Raw genomic sequence first — 7,729 nt, 5'->3', positions numbered from 1 at the left:
ATACCCAATACACACACACATCTATCTATCTATCTATCTATCTATCTATCTATCTATCTATCTATCTATCCACACTTAGTTTTCCCACTAGAACACTTAGTTTTTAGACTTAGTTTTCCCAATTGTCCCATGAGTCAGAAGTTTCAGACTCAATCTTATTAACTTTTACCTTACTGTTGGTCCATACATTCCACACTAGATCACTGTACAAGACTATAGATTGTACTTTCTTTGTTTTTATTTAACATTTATATAATGGATTGCACTAGACCATGAGCATCAGTGAATATGAAATTACACAAGAGAACTGGAGAGATGTGCAATTGACATAAATTTGATGACTCTAAAGTCTTTTTTTTTAAAAAATGAACACAGAATGAAAGAAGAAGAATTAGAGCTTTTGCTAAGGTCTGAAGTTATGAAGAATATAAATAGATTATCATGATCGAGAAAGGCGGTAGGATATATTTTAGATACTATTCAAGGATGATATCTGGAAGGTGTTTTTTAAAACAAAGAGTCAAAGGATGCAAGAAAACCAACCTATTAGAATAAAAAGAAAAAGAATGTTCCAGGACAAAGAGGGAATGCAGAAGTGGTAATTTTGTACCCTAAGATCTGTCAGAAGGACAATGAAATTAAAGTATAGTAAATGTCAAGAATAACTTAAGTTGTCTATTTGCTAACGTTTATTTGCTAGTTTTTATTGTGCCGGTAGTTTAAGTACATTGTCAACATTTTAACCCATAATTACCTTATGATTTTTATGCTCCTTTTAGCAATTTAAAAACTGAGACAAGGCAAGATTAAGTATTTGCATAAGGGCACACAGGTACTGATGGTGAGCTGAGATTTAAATCCAGGCAAAGTGACTCCTTTGAATACTGTGTTACATAGCTATCTCTTGTCACTTCGCTAGGAACTAACTTTTTCAGGGACTTGAAAGCAGGTCTTAGAACCAGTTAAGTATTGGTTATGTACATGAAATTGGAACAGATCTGATTTTTTTAAATTTGGGTGCAGTGGAGCATAGCCCCCAAAGGAAAAATTACAGGTTGAAGCCCTAGAATGAGAGACTCAGAAAAAGCATTGTGGTGGGAAATTGGTTTATTTTCAGAGCTGTAGAGCACAACACAGATTCTAAATTGTGTACTCAATGAACATCTTTGTTGTTTCTGATTGTGTGATTCAAGAAATTTGGTTGCTATGCAACAGCGATATTGCCATTGTTTTCTAAAAGGAGGAATAAAGTCCTAGCAAGATATCAACCCATTATTTTTCACATTTAGCTATCATTTCTGTTCATCCACATTTTACAAATTCAGGTCTGTTCCAGCTTTGCTTCATGAGCCATAACTAAATCATGAAAAACTGATTTGAAACCCTGCTTTAAAGGGCAATATTAAGGAGTTTAGATTTTATTTTTATTGTGATTGAAAAGGCAGTGATAGTTCTTAAGAAGGGAGGATTTTCTTCCTGAGATTCTCTGAAGATTCTATGGCAATATCTCAGTGCATGCTGTTTTTGTCCTTCTCTCAAGTAATGGCAATAGTCCCCACCTATGTTGATGTGGTGCTGTAGGGTACAGTATTGGACTGCAAAGCTGTTTTGAACCACAAGGTTGGCAGTTCAAACTCATTAGCTGCTCCTTGGAAATTCTATACAGAGTCCTAACAGACTTGATGGAACTTATCAATAACAACAGCACTGATCAGTGTACTCTACATGGTTATCAGATTTTAAACTTAAGGAAATCCAAACCCAATGAAGTGACAATCCTGCTTAAAATCCAATAGCTATTCACAGCTCTGAGCATAGTGGTTACGAATTGGGCTGCTAACCTCAGGGTTATCTGTTCGAAACCACCAGCTGTTTTGCGAGAGAAAGATAATCCTTTCTGCTCACGTAAAGATTTACAGCATCGGAAACCCTGTACAGGGTCGCTATGAGTCGGAACCGACTCCATGGCTCACAACAAGTGTAGCTCATATGATCTTTCCTCTATTTTCCCTCTCTGTTCTCATTCATGCCATACTATGATGTTCAATCTATGCTCCTACAACACTAAATCTCTTAAAGTTCCTACATGTGCTTTTTTCACTCTCCCTGGAATAAGGAAGAGAGAACCTTACTCCAGTGATTTTGCATTTTTCTGGTTGAACATGCTCTTTGCTGTTTTGAAAGCAGTTCCTTAACATAACACTCTTTAATCTTCATTCTACCCTACTGCCTTACTTAGCTAACATTATCTCCTACTTACTTTTCAGAACTCAACACTAGAGTCCTCTCCCCCAGGAAACTATCTTTGATAGATCTATAGATAGATAGTAGAGACATACACATATACCTGAACACTTATTATAATGCATATTAGCTCTTTCCTCCTCACATGGAGAGACCACTAGTTACACCTTAGATGTAACTAATGAACTTTTAGGAATCATACTCACCAAACTAACATGTAGAACACTGTCATTGAGGACTAACTATTTTATGCCATTTTATCATGGTATCCTCTGAGACTATGGCCCTATTCCCTTAGGCCCAGAAACCCATTGGCACAGATGTTTGATAATATCTAGGAAATTTTCATAATTTTGTCCACTGTATAATCTACCATGGAGTCCTGGTGTGGTGCTGTGGGATGATTCACTGGACCACAAAGTCGGTTTGAACAGCAAGGTAGGCAATTCAAATTTACTAGGTGCTCATCAGAAAGTCAGAACCAACTAACAGCACTTAACAACAAAATACTCTACCACATTCATAGATAGGTTTGCAGCAAAGGTAAATACCCATGTACAAATATCCTCTGTCAAGCCTTTGTATATTTGTGGTTCTTCTCTGTCCCCATCATGAAGTTAGATGAGGTCAGATGCTGGCCCCATGCACTTAATAATCTAATATTATTTTGTTTATTGAATATGCTATGACAAGAATCTCTTTACATAAATCTTTTTTTTTTTTATCCAAAATGGGTGATCAGTTGTGGACAAAAAGTGAAATTGTTGTGATTTTTTTTTTTTTTTTTTTTAGTTTTTATTGTGAATTGAGTGACAGTTAACATGGAGGAACATCAGTTTTACACTCATTCTATCATATTCGTTTCATTGCAATGATTGCAATCCCTTGCATCCTTCATCATTCAGTAGTATTTGCTTCTATTCCATCTGTTTGTTTTGTGTGTGTGTGTGCAACAAAACACTCAGGAATATACAATCATTCAAATAGCCAAAGAGCACACCCTGCTAGTCTGCCACACGGCCACAAACACACATCCCCTCTCCTTCCATGAGTCTAGAATCCACAGCTGTTCCGTCTCTCCACGTCATCATCTCTGCCTCCATCTCTGGCATCATTGCTTCTCTGAGTAGGGTCACACACTCTGATCCTGCCCTTCTCCCTTGATGTTCCCAGGGTCCTCCACTCCAGGACTGTAAAATCAACCCCCTGTCCCTTTTTGCTACAAAACGTCTACCTTTACAGTTGTGACCATTGCAATTACTCATGATAACAATTACTCATTATTGAATCACGATAGTCTTGTCCCCCTCCCCTTTCACCAGACCTTTCTAGACAGTCGGGATTCTAGCTTCCCCTGCAGTGTGAACCTAAACTCCCTCTTGAAAAGTTAGAAGCTAGTCACTTTGTGCCTTTACAGGCCCTTCATTTTAGGTAGCTAATGTGTGGTGCTGTAAGTTAATGCGCCAGACTGTAAAGCTGTTTGAACTGCAAGATTGGCGGTTCAAGCTCGCCAGCTGCTCCTTGGAAACCCTATACAGGTTCGATATGGGTCTGGACTGACTTAACGGCACTTCACAACAACAACAATGTCTAAGTTGCCCATCTCTATCAACCCTGTGTACAGAGGGGATGGGAATGATCCTTGTTGTAAAGATTCTTTCTCTCTTGGTTGGTATTTTAAGCTACTGTATCCATAAGTATAGGTCAAGTTCATCAGATTCTGGCAATTTATGTTTGTTTTGTTTTTTAAAAAAATTGTATTTTTCTCCTGTATTCCTTCCTCTAGTCAGGTTTTTAACATCCAGTCATTGAAGCTAGTTCCAAAGGGCACTATCTGCATGTTTGGGCACCCTTGTACATATCCCCTCACGTCATATCAACTGGACGCTTCACTCTGAGCTCTAACCCCGCCTTGGCAATGTCCTTTTCCCTGGGCTCAGGAGTACCCAGGTCTCACCATACTTGGGGCCAACCAGTTCTCATCATACTGCAGGTTGACGGGAGTCTATATAACTTGGTCGGACTCAACCCACCTCTTCATTGCTGCTTTGCCCCCACTTCCTCTCACGAGTAGACCAGTTTGGTTGCCAGCAACCTTACATGCTTGCTGGTGTATTCCTTTGAGTTTCAGTCTTGGGAGGGTTTTGTCCTGAAGGGACTTGATTGCTTCCTTTGATGGCTCCTGGGCAAACACCTTGCTTGTCCTTGTAGTAGCCAATCAGACTGCTGTTTTTGGTTTTCCCTGCTGGTCTTTCAAGAAGTTATCTTCTGTTCCTCTAGCTGCTCCAGGATGGTCTGCTTGTCTTTTAAAGTGGAAATTTCCTATCTCAGAAGGTTCTGGATGGAGATCAGGATTCCACTTAAGGTCTTATACCCTACAAAGGCTCTGCAAGAAGTCTCTTTCACTGGGCAAGTTCTAGAACCCTTTTTAGGTATTCCAATCAGTTATAGGCTGAAGGCCAGTTAAAAGCTTTCTATAATCCTGTTTCTAGATATTCCTTTCTATCCCCCTCAAGCATCTAATTTACAAGAGTAGGCAAGGGAAACAAATATCCATAAGACAGTTAAGCATCTTAACATTATTTCTCCTCTTTTACTCATTCAAACTATGCCTCAATCCCTGTATCACAGAGCTCCTTTGTCCCAAGGTTGAACATACATCACTATTTACCTCTGTCTCATTTAGCCCATGCAAGGCTGTCTAATTGTTCTCCTTTCCCCCTCCCCTTCTTTTGTATTTCCCACCACAATATCCAAACTATGATGTGTCTATCTACTACTCTGTATTCTACTGTCCTCTCTCTACCCAGCCCCCACCCTCCCCTGGTAACCAACAAATAATTTTTCTTTTTTTCTTTTTGCTTCCTTATAGTGTGGGTATCTTTTTTTAAGCTTTTACAATAATGGACTTATGCAATATTTATCCTTCAGTGACTGACTAGTAGTTACAAATTGGGCTGCAGATCTCAAGGTCAACAGTTCGAAACTACCAGCTATTCTGCAAGAGAAAGATGAGGCTTTCTGCTCCTATAAAGATTTAGAGCCTCAGGAACCCTGTGTAGGATCTCTATGAGTCAGAACTGACTCCATGTGACATGACAAGAACAAGTGACTGACTAATTTCGCTCAGCATAACCTCAAGGTTCATCCATGCTATGTGGTGGCTTACAACTCCCTTGTCATTCTTCAAGGTAGCATAATATTCCATTGTGTATTTGTACCATAGTTTGTTTATCCATTCTTCCACTAATGGACACTTAGGCTGCCTCCATCTTTTTGCTATTGAGAATACTGCTGCTGTGAACATTGGTGTGCATATATCTACTTGTGTTATGGCTTGTATTTCTTGTGGCTATATACCAAGTAGAGGAATTTATGGATCATAAGGAGCTCTGGTAGCATAGTGGTTACAAATCAGGCAGCAGTTTCAAAACTACCAGCCATTCCATGGGAGAAAAATAAGGCTTTCTAGTCATAAAGATTTACAAACTTGGAAACCCTGTGCAAGGTCACTGTGAGTTAGAACTGACTGTGGGGTACTTAACAACAACAAGGTATTTCTATTTCCAATTTTCTGAGGAAGTGCCATATTGTTTTCCAGAGTGGTGGACCATTCTGCAATCTCACCAGCAATGTAGGAGGGTCCCAGTCTCTCACCAACATTTATTGTCCTCTGGTTTGTTTATCTTTGCTGTTATTGCTGGTGTGACATGATATCTCATTGTTGTTTTGATGTGCATCTCTAATGGCTAGTGATCATGAACATTTCTTCATACGTGTGTTGGCTGCTGGAATGTCTTCCTTAGTGAAGTGTTTGTTCATGTCCTGTGCCCATTTTTTAATTGGGTTATTTGTCTTTTTCTTGTAGAGGTGTTGTAGTTTCCTATATGTTTTGGAAATTAGTACCTTTTATGATGCGTCATTGCAAAAGAATTTTTCCCATTCTGTAGCCTCCCTTTTTACTCTTTTGGTGAAGTCTTTGATGCACAAAAGTTTCTAAATTTTAGTATGTCCCAATCATCTATTTTGTTTTCTTTTGTTTGTGCAATGTTCACAATGTTTTGTAGTCTGTGTATGCCCTGGGTTAGAGGCCTTAAAGTTGATGCTATCTTTTTTTAATTGATGATCTTTATAAATATGGGATTCACATTTTAATCTTTAATCCATGCTGTGTCAGTTTTTGTATATGGTATGAGGTAAAGGTCTTGTTTCAATCTTTTGCATATTGATTTCCTGTTCTGCCAGCACCATCTATTGAAGAGACTATCTCCTCCCCATTCAACGTACTTAGGCCCTTTGTCAAAGTTGAATTGGCTGTATGTGGATGGGTTAATTTCTGGATTCTTGATTCTGTTCCATTGGTCATTTTATCTATCATGGTACCCGTACAGGCTATTTTGACCACTATAGCCATGTAGCAAATTTTGAAATCAGGGAGTGAGAGGCTTCCGACTTTGTTCTTCTTAATCAGTGCTTTGTTTATCCTGGGTCTCTTTTCTTTCCATATGAAGTTTGTAATTGTTTTTTCCGTCTCTTTGAAGAATGTTGTTGGAATCTAGATTGGGATTGTATTTTATGTGTAGATTGCTTTGGATAGTATTGACATTTTCACAAGGTGAATTCTTCCTATCTAGGATCATGGTATAGTCTTCTTCTATTTTTTTTTTTTTTTAAATTTTTTATTGTGAATTATGTGATAGTTTACCTGGAAGAACATTAGCTTTACATTCATCCTATTGTATATTGTTTCATTGTCATGGTTACAATCCCTGTCATGTATCATCAACCAACCAAGTCAGCCCCCCGGTCATCAGCACACAGTCCCTCTCCCTCTCTGAGTCTAGAGTCCCCAGCCGCTCCATCTCTCCATGTCATTGTCTCTGCCCCCATCTCTGGCATCACTGCTTCTCTGGGTAGGGTCTCACACTTTTCTCTTCTCCATTGATGGTTCCAGGGACCTTGGCTCCTGGATAGCATAGTCAATTACTCCCCTCCTTTTGCTACAAAACATCCACCTTTACATTTTCAACCCTAACAGTCAGTCCTGATAACAATTATTCACCATTTTACTACAAGGGACCTATCCCCATCTCCTTTCATTAGCCCCTTCCTCTGAGCCCTCTGGATCTAGGCTCCCTTTTGAAAGCTGGTAAGCTTCTTGCCTTTGTAGCCCCCCCCATTTTGGGTAGCCAGTGTCCAAGTTGCCCATCCCTGTCTACTCTGTATATGGAGGGGTGGGAATAATCCTCGGTGTCCCCTCTTTTGAGCTACTGCATCCATAGGTGTAGGTCAAATTAATCAAATTGTATCTGATTACTCTTTTTTTCCCCTCTTCTTTCTTCTTCTAGTTGAGCTCTGATCATCTAGTCATTGAAGCTAAGTCAAGTGGGTGTTATCTGCAAGTGTGGGTGTTCTTATGCATATGCCCTCTCTTCTTATCAGCTGGATGCTTCACTCTCCACTCTAGTCCTCTGTGGCTATGTTA

This window comes from Chrysochloris asiatica, unplaced genomic scaffold (assembly GCF_000296735.1).
Source record: "Chrysochloris asiatica unplaced genomic scaffold, ChrAsi1.0 scaffold00235, whole genome shotgun sequence".
NCBI lineage: Eukaryota > Metazoa > Chordata > Mammalia > Afrosoricida > Chrysochloridae > Chrysochloris > Chrysochloris asiatica.
Note: the sequence above shows the minus strand (reverse complement) of the source record.